The sequence below is a fragment of the Chiloscyllium plagiosum genome, unplaced genomic scaffold (genome assembly GCF_037043375.1).
Source record: "Chiloscyllium plagiosum isolate Xiang-an unplaced genomic scaffold, Cpla_swu_hap1 HiC_scaffold_21, whole genome shotgun sequence".
Classification (NCBI taxonomy): domain Eukaryota; kingdom Metazoa; phylum Chordata; class Chondrichthyes; order Orectolobiformes; family Hemiscylliidae; genus Chiloscyllium; species Chiloscyllium plagiosum.
In genome coordinates, this window is record NW_028270159.1 from 34653400 (window position 1) to 34674863 (window position 21464).

Sequence of the window (21464 nt, forward strand, 5' to 3'; positions counted from 1 at the left end):
CTGTTTCTGTGCTGTATGACTCTGTATGACATGGGGTAGAATTGAGTGGCAATAGGTTAATGATTGCAGCACCGACCAATAGGATTAATGTAGAATGATCCATTAAAATTAATATGCATGAATAGTGAATAAAAGGTCTCTTTTTGATTCTTGTTGTTTGTAGATATTTTGGATTTTGTGCTTTGCCTAAATGAAAAAGATACTGAAGTTGGCTGGTACCACAGAAACAGAGTATTATGCAAACTAGAAACCAGGCTATAAAATACTGTCAGAGAACTAAAGTAAATTAAAGAATAACTAATTTCACATCAAAAAGTCATGATTTGGAGATGCCAGTGTTGGACTGTAGTGTACAAAGTTAAAAATCACACAACACCAGCTTATAGTCCAACTGGTTTATTTGGAAGCACTAGCTTTCGGAGCACTGCTGCTTCATCAGGTGGTTGTGATGTTTATAGGCTATATTATCTGTGTCTTACAATCCTATACTCCACAACCACCTGATGAAGGAGCAGCTGTCCGAAAGCTAGTGCTTCCAAATAAGCCTGTCAAACTATAACCTGGTGTTCTGTGATTTTTAACTTTGTTCTGTAGAGTGTAAGGTAATGCATTTTAGCAAGAAATATTGGAAGCAGTATACAGGTCATTCTGCTATAACAGTTAATACAAATTTGTGATAACACAATTGGGGACATTGATTCTAAAGCACAAACTTTTAAAACGTGTTGGCTGTAATGTGATTACATTGCCAACACTTTAAGTGCTGCTTCTAAAGTGTGATTTTTCTATAACATGGGGTTGCACAAGAACACAACTGTTGTGTTATAGAAGTATTACCTATATGCTGTGCAAAGAAGCCAACGACTGTAGGTGAAATAAGAGTCCAGATACATACATGTCTGGAAGTCTGACTGTACGTAAAGCCAAAACATTCTACTTCTATAATTATGGTAGTAAGATAAAATAATAAAATAATGGTGTATGCTGCTTGATTCAGTTTTGGACCCCAGAAACTTGTCCTATCACCAATGCCTCAATACTAGGGCTGTGGGGCAGATTATTGTTTATATAGTTAGAAGTAAATAGTAAGCTGGAAGGATTTCTATGAAAAATTACAAAGTGTTCGAGCAAACAGACGAACTAAAGTTCAGTAAATAGTATATTATATTTCTTTTAATTAAATTCAATATTAGCCAAAGTATGTTGCAAAATACTTAATAGAGTTATGAAATTTTAATTTCAATTACACTCCCATGAGCTTGTGCCGCTGTCTATAGTTTGGAGCCTGAGAGGTTCAGTGAACTCTCCTTTATACCACTAGGTTGAAAGGACTTGGACAGAATGTACTGTATCTCTATAGAGTTGACAAGTGGTGGATGTGCAGCTAAACTAAGTATGTATCACATCATGGGGTCGCTTTGCTACTACCATCATCTTTAACTATAGGGATTTTTAGGGCTTGCTTGTAGCCTGGTGTGGTAGCAGAAGATGATGTCCTGACCTACCTAGGAGAGACCCATCAATTGGACAAGATGTAGTTTGTTGTAAATCATATGAAACCACCACAACTTTTCTTTTAATTTTCTCATTTTTGGTTTGGAACTTTGTGCTGAAGTTGAGAATTGAACTTTGAACATAAACAGCAGGGTGTTTTAAAAAATGGTAGAGAATAAAGATAGATATTTACTGTAAGGCACTAACCTAGAAAGATAATGCAGGTTAATTACTGTAGATGACTCTGTACTGAGCTGTTGCTATGCTCAGGGAGTGGGAGCTGATTGGATGTTGAATTGGTCAATCAAGGGAGGACCAGTGCTGGCCAGCCAATGACAGAGAACATTGAAGAAAAAAGAGAAAACAAAGAATTAAGTGATTCTGACTAGTATTTAGGCAGAGGTAGGTTTATGTTGTGAATTTTTCTGGATGGTGCTGCTTTTGCTCTGCTCTCCCTCCAATTTCATTCCAGTTATCTATATGTTGAATGTTCTGAGAATCCCAGTCTGTAAGAAGTGGATGAAAAATTCTGTTGAGGCAGTGTGCACTGATTGGTGACATTGGAATTCAAGCAAACTATAAAGTCTGATTGTCTGTAATACATCTTATTGTCCAAGGATTTCATCATTGGTATGTATCATTCAAGCAGTTATCAAAGTTGCAAATTATGATTATTTTCTTGTGTAATTTATTCATTAACTGTTTCTGTCTGTCACTCTGTAATTGGGGGTTTATTATCAAGAAGATTGAGCTTAGACCATAGATTAGATTAATTTGTTTGCCTGGTTGTTTACCTGGTTTATCTATTTTCCATTAAAGTTGCATTAAAAATAAATTGTTAAGTTTTTTGTTTAAGTTACAAACTTGGAGTCCAAGATCCATTCTTCATAAAGACTGGTTCAAGAGGGTTGAGCAAATTTGAGGGTCCTTGAATGTTTTAGTGTTGTGAATCCAGTGATAGTGAGGCTGATTTCATTTGGCTTGCTATCCCTGTGTCATCACAGCATTCCAGATGTTGTTACAGAGGCCATGAGGGGGATTTGGATGTGAGATCTCACTTTTCTGAGCTCCTAAGCAATTCTTCCACCAACTCCAATTGATATCACCATAGTGGATGGTACTTATACCACTCACTATTAATCTTCACAGAACTTTCAGACTCATATACATCTCCCCCCAAAATAATATATTTTCTCATTATTAACACTGTACATTTGGGTACATAATTACATTTACCGTCACCCTAATGTAAACTTTGAGGTCTGGAGATCCCTCTAAAATGGAGGAACTTAATCTGTTAGATTTTCATCATGGAGAATACTTCTCTACTGATTCTTTGCAGTATCCAAATTCATTAGACATTGATTAGCCCTACTCAGTGGGGTTGTGTGTACCACAGCTTCAGTCATTGTCAGTCTAGTTTCAATCTGCCTGCGGATCTCAGCTGAAATGTGCAGACTCTGTGTTTCAACTTGTGATTGGTTTAGGCATTGCTTTTGTTTGGCATGACCCCTGTAAGTGTTACTGAGGAATCTTCCCTCCAAATAAGGAAATGGATATGTTGGGGCAGGGGGGGGGGTGGGAGGCACCATTTACAAACATCTGACTTATGCGCCCTCACACTTAAGGACATGATCCCATACAGGGATTTGATTTTAAATATCCGACATGCAAATATTTCACGTTCAGGTCTTTTGGCTGTGTTAATGCGATCTCGCTATAACGTGATTGACAAATTGGAGATACTGTTTCTAAAGCACGAACTTTTAAAATGTGTGTTGGCTACAGTGCAATTACATCGTCAATGCTTTAAGTGCTGTTTCTAAAGCATGGCTTTTCTATAATGCAAGGTTGCGCAAGAATGCAACCATTGCGTTATAGAAGAATTACCTGTAATTATGAATGGCTGTTTGTCTTTCATCGTGTTCTGACTTACTTAAAAATCAACCTGCGAGCAGAATCAAAAATTGACCAAAGACTACTTGGACCTGACTTTTCTGAGTCACCTCAACGTTTAACGTAGAACTTGATTCTGTGGCCAATAAGCTATGTTGGACTCTGAGTTACTTCAGTTATAGATTTGATGCATTCTAGTGAAGTGTACTGTTCATTGGCTATCTCATTGTTTGTATTTCCTCACAAAACTTTCTAATTTTTGCAATCAGAACTTGCTTCATTGATGATAGCATTGAAAAACATATCTTCCATGATAATTTAGTCAGAGGTTTCACAAATGTTGATTTTTTGGAGATCCCATGCCACCACATTCTTAATCAAGGCTCTGGCTCTGTACATAGTGATCTCTAAATGTTCCTGATGTAGTGTCCTGGGGACATCTTTCTGAAGTGCAGCTAGGACAGACAGTCTTTTGTCATGCCCCAAGAAGTTTTTCATGATTGTAAAATGCCTTTGGTGCTCAAACTATGTTTTCATAGCCATCTTGCTGGGCCTTTGGTCTTGTCAATGTTCAGACCCAATATTAACAGATAGTGAGACATTCCTGGTTTTTCATTTGCCCTTGTGGATCTGGTTGAATTGATTATGGTTTGCTGACGATTGTTTGTGCCTGTAAGGCTTCTCTGTTCCATAATGCTGTCAAAGTCTTTTTGTATCTGGTGTCTGACTATGCACTGGGCTAGTTTCTCAGGTACGTCATTTGTGCTTCTGTAACTTCCGAATTGCAATGGAATTTGCTGATCTCTTTTGCCTGGGTTCTCCTCTTAAGATTGCTTCCAGGCCTCTGTCTCACTCATCAGCTGAATAGTTTTCTCAATAGTTAAATCTTCTTTTGACTGCAATAAATTTGACAAAACTCACCAACAATTGTATCCTTTAAAAATTCTTACTTCAAATCATCATGGTTGCATTTCTCTGCTAATCTAGAGACATCTTTAATGAAATCATTTATGGATTCTCCTGGATGCTGAATTCTTCAATTAAAGCTTCAATTAAATGTTTTCAGAACATTTTCAAAAATATCTCTTGCTTCTTTAACCCTTTGATGAGTTTGAACATCACAGCTATACTTCCAGTTGTATACAAATATATATTTACTTATTCAGCTTCTAACTTACTATCTAGTTGAAATCTATATTTAACAACAATTTTTTTCAGGATGTTCAGTTCTAAATTCTGTTTGGTCAATCTCTAGATTTAAACTTTCCTGGCAATAACATGTTTGGGCTGGGCATCATCCTCCTGCCTCACACCAAATCTGAGATCCTGTGATTATTTCTGCCACATCTTCCTATGTGGTTATACATTATCCTTACCTGAAAGGCTCTACACTGTGGTAATTGTTGTGCAGTTGCCCAGTGTTGATATACTGGACGGCTTTCCTGCCCCTTGCAGCTAAAAAGGAAGATTCTCAACTTTCAAAGTTTGTGCGAAGATTTGTAGCTCGGGTGCTCGTTGTTGTGGTTCTGTTCGCCGAGCTGGAAGTTTTTGTTGCAAACGTTTCGTCCCCTGGCAAGACGACATCATCAGTGCTTGGGAGCCTCCTGCGAAGCGCTTCTTTGATGTTTCCTCCGGTGTTTATAGTGGTCTATCCCTGCCGCTTCCGGTTGTCAGTTTCAGCTGTCCGCTGTAGTGGTTGGTATATTGGGTCCAGGTCGATGTGTTTGTTGATGGAGTTTGTGGATGAATGCCATGCCTCCAGGAATTCCCTGACTGTTCTCTGTCTGGCTTGCCCTATGATAGTAGTGTTGTCCCAGTCAAATTCATGTTGCTTGTTGTCTGCGTGTGTGGCTACTAAGGATAGCTGGTCGTGTCGTTTCGTGGCTAGTTGATGTTCATGTATGCGGATTGTTAGCTGTCTTCCTGTTTGTCCTATATAGTGTTTTGTGCAGTCCTTGCATGGTATTTTGTACACAACATTGGTTTTGCTCATGTTGGGTATCGGGTCCTTCGTTCTGGTGAGTTCACCAACTCACTGTAACTATCGAAATGCTTAACAAAATTATAGATGTATTAACTACTACTAATTAACTGTCCAACTATAATAACATGCCATAAACACACCCTTTGCGAAAGCAAATTCAGTAAAACAGATTGTCTCACATGCAATTCCAGTAGCAGGAAGGGAACCCCAGCTTTCAGCTGTAACAGAGACAGGAATAAGAGCTTCCATATCCAGTTTCAAGTCCCCAGCAATTGCTGAAAACTGAAACTGAAAATCCTGGTTCTGTAGGAGCTTGAACCCATCCATTCATAAGACAATAAGACCATAAGACATAGAAGTGGAAGTAAGGCTATTCGGCCCATCAAGTCCACTCTGCCATTTAATCATGGCTGATGGGCATTTCAACTCCACTTACCCGCATTCTTCCCGTAGCCCTTAATTCCTTGTGACATCAAGAATTTATCAATCTCTGCCTTGAAGACATTTAGCATCCCGGCCTCCACTGCACTCCGTGGCAATGAATTCCACAGGCCCACCACTCTCTGGCTGAAGAAATGTCTCCGCATTTCTCTTCTGAATTGACCCCCTCTAATTTTAAGGCTGTGCCCATGGGTCCTAGTCTCCTCGCCTAACGGAAACAATTTCTTAGCTTCCACCTTTTCCAAGCCATGTATTATCTTGTAAGTTTCTATTAGATCTCCCCTTAACCTTCTAAACTCCAATGAGTACAATCCCAGGATCCTCAGCCGTTTCTCGTATGTTAGACCTACCATTCCAGGGATCATCCATGTGAATCTCTGCTTGACACGCTCCAGTGCCAGTATGTCCCTCCTTAGGTGTGGGGCCCAAATCTGGACACAATACTCCAAATGGGGCCTAACCAGAGCTTTATAAAGTCTCAGTAGCACATTATTGCTTTTATATTCCAACCCTCTTGAGATAAATGACAACATTGCATTCGCTTTCTTAATCATGCATTAAACCTGCATGTTTACCTTTAGAGAATCCTCGACTAGCACTCCCAGATCCCTTTGTACTTTGGCTTTATGAATTTTCTCACCATTTAGAAAGTAGTCCATGCTTGTATTCTTTTTTCCAAAGTGCAAGACATCGCATTTGCTGAACTTCATCAGCCATTTCCTGGACCACTCTCCCAAACTATCTAGATCCTTCTGCAGCCTCCCCACTTCCTCAGTACTACCTGCCTGTCCCCCTAACTTCGTATCATCGGCAAACTTTGCTAGAATGCCCCCAGTCCCTTCATCCAGATCATTAACATATAACGTGAACAGCTGCGGTCCCAACACTGAACCCTGTGGGACACCACTTGTCACCGGCTGCCATTCCAAAAAAGAACCCCTTATCCCAACTCTCTGCCTTCTGTCAGACAGCCAATCCTCAATCCATGCCAATAGCTCACCTCGAATACCATGGGCCCTCACCTTACTCAGCAGCCTCCCATGTGGCACCTTATCAAAGGCCTTTTGGAAGTCTAGCTAGATCACATCCACTGGGTTTCCCTGGTCTAACCTACTTGTCACCTCTTCAAAGAATTCTAACAGGTTTGTCAGGCACAACCCCCCCTACTAAATCCATGCTGACTTGTTCTAATCCGACCCTGCTCTTCCAAGAATTTAGAAACCTCATCCTTAACGATGGATTCTTGAATTTTACCAACAACCGAGGTTAGGCTAATTGGCCTATAATTTTCCATCTTTTGTCTTGATCCTTTCTTGAACAATGGGATTACAACAGTGATCTTCCACTCATCCGGGACTTTCCCTGACTCCAGTGACTTTTGAAAGATCTCAACCAATGCCTCCACTATTTCCTCAGCCACCTCCCTCAGAACTCTAGGATGTAGCCCATCGGGGCAAGGAGATTTGTCAATTTTAAGACCTTTTAGCTTTTCTAGCATTATCTCTTTTGTAATGGCAACCATACTCAACTCAGCCCCCTGACTCCCTTTAATTGTTGGGATATTACTCATGTCTTCCACTGTGAAGACTGATGCAAAGTACTTATTAAGTTCTCCAGCTATTTCCTTTTCTCCCATCACTAGCCTTCCAGCACCAGTTTGAAGTGGCCCAATGTCTACTTTTGCCTGTGGTTTGTTTCTTATGTATTGAAAGAAACTTTTACTATTCAGGCTGCTTTCATTGTCCCAATTTTCTGAAAATACCCAAGACCTCACAAGCTGTTTATTTGGTTTGAACAGACTGTTTTGCAACTCTGTTTCAATCTTTATTCATAAAAAATACACACACAAAATACACTTCTTAAAGCTAGTATCCTCACAAATAAATAATGCCCTTTTAATCATGGTTTTCTAGCTTTAAGAGATAGATGTCTCCTTTAATGTTGGATTTTGTTTTGGATGATTCCTGCAGTCACAATATAATCTTTTAATTTTCTTCTTCTGTAAGACCAAGGCATTTGATCTGCCACTTTAATTATGTCCTTGTCATGTCCCAGGGATTGTATCCTCCATTTAAGTTCATTTTTTGGCGCTTGATTTCCCACAGTGCAGTTGTGGTGCTCTCTCACGATGGTCGGTGATGCTCAATCTAAGCTGTAACCAGTTTCCTCACTTTTCACTTTCTCAGCCTGTAATTTTTTTTTGAAGGTTTTCCATTGCCCATCAGGGATTTTTATTTTACTGACAGAATGTCTGGAGTCTGTTTGCTCTCAGGCTGTATTCTGACTTGGAGTTGCTCCAAAATACTACCGCCACATAATGCAGTCTGTATCTGCTTCAGAGTAACTAATTCTCCTCTCCTGCTGCTACCTGCTCTTACCAGGTGTTATGACCAGACTCTGGTTGTAGTAGTGCCAGACAGGATACCCCAAATTGTTACACTCCTGCATCCAGAGGGATGAACTGGCTCCACTTCCTTCTGCTCTTTTATTTACATGGTTGATAACAACAAGGTTAGTTTTTTTTTAAATCCATATATCTCACAATACTTGAGAGCCTGTAATAAGTTGAGCATTTCCTTCTTCACTGTGGCATACTGTCTCCAATGCTTGTTTAATTGTTTGAAGGAGTGCCTGATTGATCTCTGTATCCCAGATTCAGCTTCCTGAAGAAGGACAGCCTTTGCCCTAATGTCACTCACCTTGATGTCCACTTTAAATGCTTAGTATAAGTTTGGAGCTGCAAGCACTGGGTCACTTACTAAAATGGCCATTAACACTTTGAAAACTGCCTGACATTTCTCAGTCCCTATTGCTTCTGCTTTTTCTGCAGAGAATCAGTCAATATTGTGGTCAGTGTGTTAAAGTTTGGGATGGATTTTCAGTAGAACCTACATGTTCCCAATATCCTCATAATTTCCTGTATTGTTGTGCGCATAAGGCACTGTGCTGCTGGCTGTACCTTTGCAACCCTGGGCAGTATTTGTCCTTGACCCACTGTGTGTCCTGCATAGGTCACTGAGTCTTAGCAAACTCATTTTTTATGCAATTGGCCACTAGGCCAGCTGATTGTATTTTGTGGTAGAGTGTATCCGGTTGTTCCAAACTTAAGTGTTTCTTAAATTTTGTACAGAAGCAAGCCAGTTAGATACATAACCCAATTATATAAATCTGATGCTGTCTGGTTCATCAGCCTATGAAAGGTGATTGGGGCATGTCACACTTGAATTGATGTGAATCAATACTGATAAAACCCACCTGGTATTACAAAGGCAGGATTTTGTTTGAGCAAGCGAAGATATGCTGGTGATTGTCGAAGAATGTGAATTCCAATTTTTTTTTAGATTAGATTACTTATTGTGTGGAAACAGGCCCTTCGGCCCAACAAGTCCACACCGACCCGCCGAAGCGCAACCCACCCAGACCCATTCCCCTACATTTACCCCTTCACCTAACACAACGGGAAATTTAGCATGGCCAATTCACCTAACCTGCACATTTTTGGACTGTGGGAGGAAACCGGAGCACCTGGAGGAAACCCACGCAGACACGGGGAGAATGTGCAAACTCCACACAGTCAGTCGCCTGTTTGGCTTCAACGAATCAGCAGTGTCATACTGTGCATACTAATTGCATCTGTGATGTGTTCGGTCAAGCAACTGTCACGAGAACAAGCAAAACCTGAATTTTCAATTTCACATTCCATAGCTAGCACTGGAAGATACAAGCTTACAGCTGCCAGATTCTCATATTGAAATGTAAGAACGCAAGGACATGGTTGTGTTAGAAAAAGAATCATTTTCTTTGGGGCAGATGGGGCACATTGGTGGCTTACTGGAATAATTCTATTTCTAATGTAGCACTAATACTTTAGTTGTGCAATACACAATTGTTTAATGTTAGATACTTCAGAGTTCCTCATGCAATTAGGAAGCCTGAGTGTCACACTGAGGCTTTGCTGTGATGAATGTACTGGTTTGGGAGTTCCTTCAAAAAAAACTTGTGTTACCTTTCTTCCCAGTCTCCATAGATTATCTTACATGGAGATCACTGTGCTGAGGTTTAAGGATCGCTGCCAGGCTATCTATAGTCAAGGAGTCGATAGTTTGTGATAGATGCGCAATGCGTGGTGATTGTAACTGCTTGTTTCCTGGAATTTCTAAAGAGGCTGCTCATTTCTCACATGGCGCTGGCACTGAAAATTAAAGTACAGGAGTTTAACAGCGCCAGAGAACATATATTCACAAAGGTTATTTTCAATAATGGCTATGTGCCCTCAATAATTTATCTCCTTCCTCTGCCTCCCATTACATCTCAGAACAGTCCCAACTTCCACAGCTGAGGTGATATGAGCCTACTCTGTAGTTGACTCTGGCTCAGAGCCCCTCAGGCCTTTGGATCTAGAGGGTCCATGCCTGTTGAGAGCCTACAGCCCAGATGCAGGCCCACACTCCTTGGCTTGAATTTCTGCAGGCTTTGGGATCACGGTTAGTGGGAGCTGGATGATCTTCTACAGTATCCTGAGAAGAGCCTTTTGGGGTTTTGTGTCTGGTTCTTCCTCTCTGTGGGTGTTTCCCTGTGAGAGCAGGGTACTGGAGGGTGGTGCAGGTCTCCCAGCCCCTTTTCATTTTGCCATTGATGTTGAGCTCCTTTGGTTAGAGCGATGATGTGCAGCCCCACACCCATCTGCGACAGACACTGAGTGTTTTGGGCCTGTACTTGGAGACAGCCAGGCACACACAAGCCAGAGTCAGCATGGTACTGATCACATTAATGGATTCCTTCATTCCTCGATCTAATCTACCTGCACCTCGGACAAACCTACTTGCTGTTTCTGTGCCTGTCTTTGCATTCTGTCAAGTCATTAAAGACCAAGACCTCGGGATCATCAAATGCATGGGACTGAGCTGGTGTGTGGTCTCTGGCAGTCCTCCCCCTGTCACAAGTCTGAGACTGCAGAGACATGTCAGTGAAGCATGCACCAGAATGTGCATGCTTCACTCTGTTCTGGAAATATAACCCACTGAGGTGGAACTCTCCAAGCTGGTGCCTGAGGCTGCTGAAAGCCTTGCCAGTGCATCCACCAAAGATACAGTAACTTCCTCCTCTGAGATGGAGTGGAACTGATGGTGTCAGTTGCTACCTGTTCCAGAGATTCACTGGGTGTTGCAAGCACTTCCTTAGGATTACAGAGGGTATTGTTTGTCTAAAAATGGCAGGGGGTGGTCCTGAATGTAAGATAGCAGAGAGATGATGGAGGCCCTGTGGAGCACAAGAGGATCATGTATCTTTTTCCTGCCCTGTTCCTCCTTACTCAGGGCACAGCACTGACCTGAGCTATTCTCTGGACCCAAGTTTGGTTGGTCTTATCGGGTGGCCTCCTGTGGTGGTCACCTGGAAAAAGCACTGCCTTCTTTTTCCACCACCTAATTCACAAATTTCTCCAGCTCCTGTCCACAAAATGGCTTACAAGCTTTCCTCTGTTCCATAATGGCCAAGTACTATAGTGTCACCACAACGGGAAAGGTCACTCCAAGCCAAGACCTCAGAATATTTTAAGGTCACCTCAGCAGGTTAGCACCTCCAACAGTGCTGCTTGTCATTGCTATGTCAGTCAGTTGACAGGTTGAAACCAGCACTCATAGCACAGGCAAGATTGCTGTCAACTGATTGAAGCTAATAGGTAAATATTGATGACCATAATAAGATGGTATTAGCCACTACTTGTTTTCTCAATTACACCTATACGGTGATGATACCTTAATAACATTATTTTACTTTAACCCTGAAGGTAGTGACTTGTGTCAGTCTGATAGAAGAAACCCTCCAGGTTCCTTCTCAAGTGACCAGTTATCATTTAGGCCTTTGACAATGGCAATTCTGGCTTGGTCAGATCCGGAATGTCATCACACTCAAATGTAAAACCAATTCTCATTTCCTTTCAACGCAAGTGCAGGACCTGACTGACCTTGTTCCTTTCCCAGTTCTGAGGCTGGAGATGTTAAGGTCTAATGCAGTGCCCCACCACTCTTCTGAATGATCCCCAATGACTTTGCGCAGACTAGGATACAAACTTCGCACATTCACGGTCTGTGTGGCTTAGTGACAAAATGGCTGAGCTTCTTACCTACTGGGATTTCTGATACTAACTTCTTGCACCTGATGCATATTATCAAGTCCATTCTTGCAGGTTGTAAACGGTTTAAAATTTTCTTGTTAGCAAGTTTTGAGAAGATTTGTAGCTCAGGTTAAGCTTCTGGATGTAAATTTGCTTGCTGAGCTAAGAGGTTCATTTTCAGATGTTTTGTCACCGTACTAGGTAACATCAACAATGAACCTTCAGTGGAGTACTGGTGTTAGTGACCCACTTTCTATTTATCACATAAATAGAAAGCAGGTCACTAACACCAGTGCTTCACCAGAGGTTCACTGATGATGTTACCTAGCATGGTGATGAAATGTCTGAAAATGAACCTTCCAGCTCAGCAAGCAAACATGCATCCAAAGTTTTCTTGTGACTATAAAATACAACTGCAGCTCTTAAATAGCTTCAAAAGGTAGACGTTCATAGGGAAGCTGGAATACCACAGGAGCCATGGGTCAGCGGTCAAATTAACTGAACTATAGAGCATGGATTAAAAATGATGTATGATCCTTGTGTATCTCAAATGCTTGTTTACTCTCTGCATAATTAGCATTCTTCTCTGTGAATGAATTTTCCAGTTTTTACAATATGTTGGGTGAACAAAGTGATGTTCACTCTTCATAAACATACCATGAAATTCAGGACTTGGCTATTTATCACATTGAGCACAACTGATTGCAAGCATGTGGTAGCATGTGGTAGCAATTGACACCATTTTTATTCATTTCTCTAAAATCAGTCTACATCAATGTTCAAAGTTATTTTTTTCCCATCATCACAGACAAATTAATGGCATGGGAGAAAATGCGAGCTACCAGAAAACTTTAATTATGCTGGTAGATCTGCTGCAAGCAGAATTATTAGCCATGCTGTTCAGCTATGCTCTCCATTTTTTGATGTTTTTTCTACTCTACTCCATGTTGGTTTTATGTCCCAAAAGATGACCATTTAGTCTGTCAAGGACCTTGATGTCCTTCCTAAGTGTGGTGCCCAGAATTACACAGGACGAGCCAAGGCCGAAGTCTTTTTTTGTTTATTCACTCATATAATGCTGGCTTGCCAGCATTTATTACCCAGGAGAAAGTGAGGTCTGCAGATGCTGGAGATCAGAGCTGAAAATGTGTTGCTGGAAAAGCGCAGCAGGTCAGGCAGCATCCAGGGAACAGGAGAATCGACGTTTCGGGCATAAGCCCTTCTTCAGGGCTTATGCCCGATGCTGCCTGACCTGCTGCGCTTTTCCAGCAACACATTTTCAGCATTTATTACCCATCCTGAGTTACCCCGGAGAAGCTGTCATCTTGAATCACTGCAGTCCACCTGCTGTGCGTTGACCCACAATACCCTTAGAGAGGGAATTCCAGGATTTTGATGCACAAACAGTGAAGGAAAGGCGGTAAATTTCCAAGTCAGAATTGTGAGTGCCTTGGAGGGGAATTTGTAAGTGATGGTGTTCCCATGTCTCTGTTGCCCTTGTCCTTCGAGATGGAAGTGGTCATAGGTTTGGAAGGTGCTGTCTAAGTGGTCAGTTTATGAAAGCTTAGCGAAATTTCCTTATGTTTTTATACTCAGCATCCTGTTTAGAAAGCCATAACTCTGCTCCTTTGAAATTTTTATACATACCTCCTCTGATTCTTCTGCTGAAGCAGCACACAGCTCCCCGCAACCTCACTCCCCCCCCACTCCCGCCACCACCACCACCACTTAATATAGCATTAATTAAGTTATTCAGTTTCTCCAAGTTTATTTCTGTCAAAGTGCAATACTTCACACTCAAACTTTATAAAACTAAATTGCTTCTGCCATCGTCTGTCCATTTCACCAGTTTACCAATGTCTTCACATCTGGTCTACTGCTAACCTTTGGATTTCCAAAATTCTGTATGACCCAAATTTTTTGTGATTTGCTGTTCAGGAGTCAAAGCTTTGTTCATCAGCATTAAGCATGCTCTTAGTTCACGCTTTGGATCTTGATGCTTCTGGCAAGACCTGTATTGATTTTGTTGGATATGGACTCCACTGGCTACGCCAGGATTGCCCTGGAGGAAGTGGTGATGAGCAACCTTCTAGACCACTGTAATCCTGGGGGTACAGAAACATAGTGCTGTTTTTGAAGGGGTTTCAAGATTTTCACCCAGTGACTATGAAAAGTAAAGGCTTCCTTTTGTCGTTCATCCTTAAGCCATCAGCTTCTACATTTGGGTAGCCTGTTTGACTTGTTTGTTAATTGACAACCACATTGTTTGGAGACTTGCTTGGCATAGGTGGACAGGGGAAGGTGGTTGATTTTCTTCCTGAAAGGAATTACAACAGTCTAGCAGATTCGTGGCCACCATTTTACTGATACAGGTTTGTTGAACTGAGTTCCAATTCTCAAACTATTATGGGATTTGAATTTATGATCTCTGGATTAGAAGTCCAGTAACACAGCACTTGGTCCACATCCCTGTAAACCCTTTCTATTCATATATCCATCGAGATGTCTTTTAAATGTTGTAATTGTACCAACCTCCACCACTTCCTCTGGCAGCTCATTCCATATACACACCACCCTTTGCATGAAAACGTCGTCCCTTAGGTCCATTTTCAATCTTTCCCCTCTCACGTTAAACCTATGCCATCTAGTTTTTGACCTGATTAATTTTATAATATATTGATACCTCCAAAGATCTGGGCATTTCATTTTTGCTTATTTATTTTTTCATGGATTTATTTTGTTTTAGGTCTTAGTTCAACAATGTCAATGTTTCTCAGTATACGCCCATTTGAGGTTAAGTTCAAATATTTCTCCTCTTCATCTTGGATGCCTTACTGTACTGCAGACACAACTACTGATCCCATGCAAACAAACAGATTGGGATAGAAAATCACATTATTGGTGTTTCAAAGAAAAATGCCAAATTTAAAAATCAATGTATGCGGTTATTTTTCTAGTTTTGCCTCTAGGTTGTGGCAACTTTCAAAAGCACTGCCTTTTGGTGTCTGGAGTTCTCATGATTCAGATCAAAGAGTCATTGAGTCATAGAGACGTACAGCACAGAAACAGACCCTTCGGTCCTACTCGTCCATGCTGACCAGATATCCTAAATTAATCTAGTCCTATTTGCCAGCACTTGGTCCACATCCCTGTGAACCCTTTCTATTCATATATCCATCCAGATGTCTTTTAAAAGTTGTAATTGTACCAACCTCCACCACTTCCTTTGGCAGCTCATTCCATATACACACCACCCTTTGCACGAAAACGTTGTCCCTTAGGTCCATTTTCAATCTTTCCCCTCTCACGCTAAACCTATGCCATCTAGTTTTGACAGCCCCACCCCAGGGAAAAGTCCCTGTTTACCATCTTCCACAATTCCAACTATTTCAGCGCAAAATCTCCAAATAGTAGCTTTCTTTATCTATTTTTGTAATCGACTGGACTCTAAATAAGAGGCTGTTTTGAAATGATGCAGAAACGATGCAAGTTTTATTGAACTTGTGTTACCATGACATCTGTGGTAGATGGGCAACTGTGAACTTCAACAACTTAATCTGGCAACATTCATGCCATTTTCTAAAGAATGCTTTCTGTTTAAAAAAAAACGAATTAAAGATCTTTGATCAGTTCAAACTACTTGAATGAAATTTGAGTCATATTTTCTTTGCAAGTTAGAACAATGGGAACCAATTTATGTCTTGTAAAACTGGAAGATTTTTGAAAGGTCATGTGATGGTGATCATCAATTGTCTGGATGGGAATTAAAATCTAAGAAGATACCAGCATATAAATTAATTTTTGCCTCAAAAATTACCACTTGAAACATACACCAAGTATAAAATTGAATTGCTGGTCATGGGCGTGGGTGGTCACCGTTTTGAAATGGTCATAAGCATCTGACACAAAGAGTGGGTCTGTCTTACAGTCTTGTGCATTTTTACAGCATAAACACCTGCTTAATCTTTTGTGCCCATTTATAAGGTGCAGTTAAGTGAATGGAGGTAAAAATTGATACAAACTACTAATACATATTCTGGCTGCACAAGGGAATCAAATCATATGGCGAGTATATGCAGAAACATTAAATTTGGGCATGGAGCAACTGGATTGTTTTATACACTGGGTGAATTTATACAAAGCAATTTTTCAATCTGTGAAATTTTAATAAATGAATGGCTCTTTTTTGAAGTGTTCTACCTCTGGGAATAATGGATAACATTTTTGTTCAAATGAAGGTCTTTCGAGATGGATAAAACTGAACTATTTACCCTTTGTAATTGTCGTGACCTGTTTATTAGAATCAACTGACTGATTGGGGGCAGAAGGATTCTATCCTGAAGGATTTTGATAATTCTCTTGGGGACCTGTATCAGGTGCCAGCCCACAAATTGGCAGCATTATTAATTTACAGCTCGCTGGGATCTGAACTGCTGACCTCCCTGTTAGCATGCCAGTCACTGTACTCGACAATTGCATCAAATCCTTCATGGTTTATTGGTATTGAAAACCACAAAATATTTCACTTGCTTTTTCTTCCTCCTTGCCTAACTCAGGGTTCAGCTTCCTGAAGTGAACCAGAGGGACATCACTGTTTTATGTGACTTCAAGTAACACGGCGCAGATCAAGAGAATACTGGATATGAATAAATAAGTCACATAGCAATTTGCTTCTCAAGACCTCAAATGTTATCATGAGCAAAGTTCGAAGTTTGATAGCCCTTTGAAACCAAATGTTTAAATACAAAAGTTCAACCATTTGATCCTATTAACCTAATAGTAAGTGCAAGCTTCATTATAAATTTAAACTGTTTTATAACTGAATTCCAGCTTCCCTGTGATTCTTTTTATCCACCACACTTGTGCATTGCAGAATCCCACATGCTATTTTGCTATTCTGCTGGAGTATTGGTCTTAATTTTCCACAGATTAGCAATTTCATACAGAGGCTTATGAATGAAATTTCCGAAGGGAGTTTCCGATGGGAGGGTCCAATCAGAACTCCTTCAAAAAAGTGGATCCATGCTTCCATTCTGAAATGCTTTTGAAGCACAGAAATATCAAAGGAAGGCAAACCATGCTCCCTTTTCACAGCAGTCAGCCAGCATTGTCTGGAATATCAAGGTCCTGCCAGCAACATAGACAGCTGCTGTCAAACTGTGAGTAGATAAGTTAAGTGTGATGGTGGCTGCTGGGAGAGTAGAAGTCTAGATGTATAGGATGCCAAAGTGTCAGATGGGTAGGGCACCAACTGCATAGAGACACAGCTAGGGAGGGATGGGCTGCCATGTATGGGATGCCAGAGAGTAGGTGGAAGGGTGCCAGGTAAGTAGGGCACCAGCTGGATATTGGGTAGGGTGTCAGTCAATAGGACATCAAGTGAGAAGAAGATAGGGTGGTAAGTGCCAAAATAAGCAATGCGTTGTTTAGGATAGGTTGGGTAGGTGGGAGATATTGGGTCTGACAGGGAGTGGGGGAGTAGGGTCCAGCAGCAGGAGGGGATGGGGTTGGCTTGGGTTGGATACAGTGACGGGAGGGTTGAGTTGGTTCCAGTCTGTTGGGAGGCAAGTTTTATTCGGTCTGGTGGCAGGGTTTTGGGTGTAATCCAGTGCGGATGATGTTCAGGTTTACTCTGGTCGGAGAAGAATGGAGATGGGAGAAAGTGAGGACTGCAGATATCGGAGATCAGAGTCAAAAGGTGTGGCGCTGGAAAAACACAGCTGGTCAGGTAGCATCCGAGGATCAAGAGAGTCAACGTTTCAAACATAAGCTGCTATCAGGAATGTTGGGGGATGTGGGTGCAAAGGGGGCTGAGAGATAAATGAGAGGGGGTGGGGTTGGGGGAAGATAGTTGGGAATGCAATAGGTAAATGAAGGTGGGGGTGAAGGTGATAGGTTGGAGAGGAGGGTGGAGTGAATTTATGGGAAGGAAGATGGACAGGTAGGACCGTTCAAGAGGGTGGTGCTGAGTTGGAAAGTTGCATCAGGGATAAGGTAGGGGAGGGGAGATGAGGACGCTGATGAAATCAGCATTGATCCCGTGTGGTTGGAGCGTCCCAAGGCCAAAGATGAGGCATACTTCCTCCATGTGTTGGGTGGCTAGGATTTGGCGGTGGAGGAGGAGGCCTAGGACTTGCATGTCCGTGGCGGACTAGGAGGGGGAGTTGAAGTGATCGACCACAGGGTGTTGGGATTTGTTTAGTGCTTGTGTCCCAGAGATGTTCTCTGAAATATTTCGCAAGTTAAAGGAGGAGACCACATCGAGAGCAATGGTCACAGTAGATGAAATGTTTAGAGGTGCAGGAAAACCTCTGTCGGGTATGGAAGAATCCTATGGGACCTTGGTTGCAGGTGAGGGAGGACGTATGGTCGCAGATTTTACACCTCTTGCGGTGGCAAGGGAAGGTGCTGGGAGTGGACACCGGTTTGCTGGAGGGGTGTGGACCTAACAAGGGAGTCGCAGAGGGAATGGTCTCTTGGAACGCAGAAAGGGGTAGGGAGGGAGATATATCTTTGGTGGTGGGTTCTGAGTGTAGGTGGAGGAAATGGCAAAGAATGATCCATTGCATCTGGAGATTGGTGGGGTGGAAGGTGAGCACTGGGGGATTCTGTCCTTATTGTGGTGGGAAGGTTGGGGTTCAAGGGCAATGGTGCAGGAAATGGAGGAGATGTGCTGGAGGGCATTGTTGACCATGTGGGAGGGGAAATTGCGGTCCTTGAAGTAGGAGGCCATTTGGGATGGGTGGGTCAGGGTCTGGGATATGTAAGTGATCTAAGGAAAGTGTTGCTGGTTGTGTCTAAGGTAAGTATGGAGTCAGTTGAATAGTTATTCAGGAGTTAGACTGTGTACTTAATAGTCTAACTTTTCCTGAGGAACTATTTGACTCAATTTTGTGAGAAACCTCCAAGATCTCGGATTGAATTGAAGACTTTCAGAGGGTTTCAGGTGTAGAGAAATTGAACAGCAGAAGATTCAGCATCCTCGAAAAATTCTTCTGAATGTGCTGGGAGAAAGCTTCCGCAGGGTCCCCTTGCACAATCCAATCTATGTTGGAATAACAATTGTCTCACCCTCCGAAAATCTGGGCCAATATTTCTTTCGCCACAATAGGCCAATAATTTGCATAGTGGCTGGAACCTTCTCAATATGTACATTGATCCCACTCGAAGGGAAAACTGTAATTCTGCTTCCTTTCCTCATTGTTAAAACGATAGATTGATTCTCTTGTGTACAAGTGAAGATTAAGGCTTTAGGAACAAGTGACCACAATCATAAAAATTAGAACTAAGTCATTCAGAAGTGAGATCAGGAAGCAGTTCATCAAAGAAGTAGAAACCTAAAATGTTCTCTTTCAAAATGTTGTGGATTCTGTATCAATTTGAAACCATTGAAATATAAGAACATAGAAAATAAGAACACAAGTAGGCCATTAAACCTTGCAAGCCTGCTCTGCATTCAACATGATCATGGCTGATCAACAAAACTCAGTATCCTGTATCCGGTTTCTCTCCATCCATGTTGATTCCTCCAGCTGTAATAACTATATCTGACTCCTTGAAAGCTTTCAAAAACTTGGCCTCCATGTTTTTCTGTGGCAGAGAATTCCACAGGCTCACCATTGCCTGGATGAAGCAATTTCTCCTCGTTCTCAGTCCTAAATGGCCTATCTGCCCGGTTATCCAGAACATCTTGTATTTACCATGTCCGGTCCTGTTAGAATTTTATAGGTTTCATTCTCCTAAGCCCCAGTGAAAACAGTCCGAATCGATCTAATCTCGTCATTTTGTTAGTCCTGCTATCGCAGGAATCAGTCCGCTAAACCCTTGATGCATTCTCTCCATAGCCAGAACAACCTACCTCAGATAGAGAGACCAAAACTAAGATTGATGATTTTCTTTTCAGAGGTTGTCCGTGCTTTAGCCACTTTGACCTGTTTATGTATTAAAACACTTCACCCAAACGCTCTTGTTGGTGAGGCAGACAAAGGACCCAGAATTTGGTTTGCAGTTCAAGTCAATTTTATGAACAAGGTATTTCTGATTTTAAAATTCTGTGTGAGCATTTCCCAAATTCTCACAATATTTACTCTCTGTCAGAGAACGTGGAATAATCCATGTTTGAGCTGGGCTGTTGGAATCTGCTTCCTCCCTGACGTCGGGCTGGCTGTATTCCATGAAGATTGGCCTTGCAGACCAGGGCAGATCTTCTCCTGGCTCTTCTTCGACTTGTCACATGGTCTCCTGCCACAAATCTTGCTGCAAGTCTTCACTGAGGAGGTGGCTTCGAGATGTATGTTTTTATGCCCTCTCACCCTAGACCTTCCAGAACGTTCTGAAGCTTTTGACTAATGGGGTCATGAGCAGGATTCAAAGTATCCAATGGGGTCAGACCAGCCCCCTTCAATTGTTGCTGTGCAGGGGAGGTGTGAAATGCACGCCCTCGGGCACTGGCTGGAAGTGAAGGTGGCAGAAAATCTGAGCGATACTTCAATGTATAACCCTCAGGCTGGTTGTAACTGGTTTCCCCTGAATTTTTGTGACGTCTTTGACCTTGGTTTCCACTGTTCTCTGTAGCTGAAGGCCACTGTTTAATTTAATTCAGTCAATTTTCTGTCAGGCCGGATTTCTTTGGCTGTGCATCAATTTAGAAAGTCTAATTTTGAGCCTGTGGTAGGGGTGTGAAGCAATGTGGGGGAAAGAAAAGTCAAGTAATACAGATCAACTGTGAAAATGCCTTCTAAATTTTTATCCCAATTTGACAGAATTTCAAAGCTTGAAAATTGTCATGGCCTCATGGTGAGAACTGTGGGATTTGGGAAGGATTGCTGTGAATCTGGGAATGTGGAAAAATGAGCAATGTTCAGGAATTTCTAATGCTCTACATTTGCACCGACCTTTTTTGAAGCAGGAATCAGGCCTTAAACAAAATGGTCAATTAAGATGTATGCACACTTTAAAAGAACACAAGGTTTTAAAGGGTCCTTCTCAGTTAGAGCACCACAGCATCCCAAAATCATAACTCATGACCCCACTGAGGGTCATATCCCACAGTTTTGGAAGTCATGTACCATGATCTATTAGAACGGTAGAATAGATTCACAGGAATAAATGTGTTTTTCCTGTTCCTAATGTTCACATATGTTAAGGCAAACAGATTTTCATAAAATGAAATGAAATCTTTTGACCTGTATTGTGGCAATATTTTAATGCCAGTACTGATAGTCTAAGGTTTGAGCTCAGTAATCAGCCAACCATGTTCTTTAAAAGTTGGAATAATGTTTGACTGTAATAAGGTTTTGTCAGTAAAATAAAACAATGAACTGTAGATTCTGGAGATTTGAAACAAAAACAGAAATTACTGGAGAAACTCAGTAGGTCTGACAGTGTCTGTAGAGAAAGAAATAGGATAACATTTTGATTCCGGTGACCGTTCTTCAGAATGTTCTGATTAAGAGTCACTGGACTTGAAATAATAACTCTGCTTTCTCTCCACAGATGTTGTCAGGCCTGCTGAGTTCCTATAGTAATTTCTGT

General features: G+C 41.6%; 1 long non-coding RNA gene across 1 annotated transcript; it reads left to right on the top strand.

The window, feature by feature from the left end:
• Positions 1-1987: 1987 nt before the first annotated feature.
• Positions 1988-20932, top strand: LOC122564771 (uncharacterized). The gene is made up of 3 exons (XR_006315997.2): positions 1988-2124; positions 16487-16709; positions 20028-20932. It is a non-coding gene; the product is annotated as an uncharacterized LOC122564771 (long non-coding RNA).
• Positions 20933-21464: the final 532 nt, after the last annotated feature.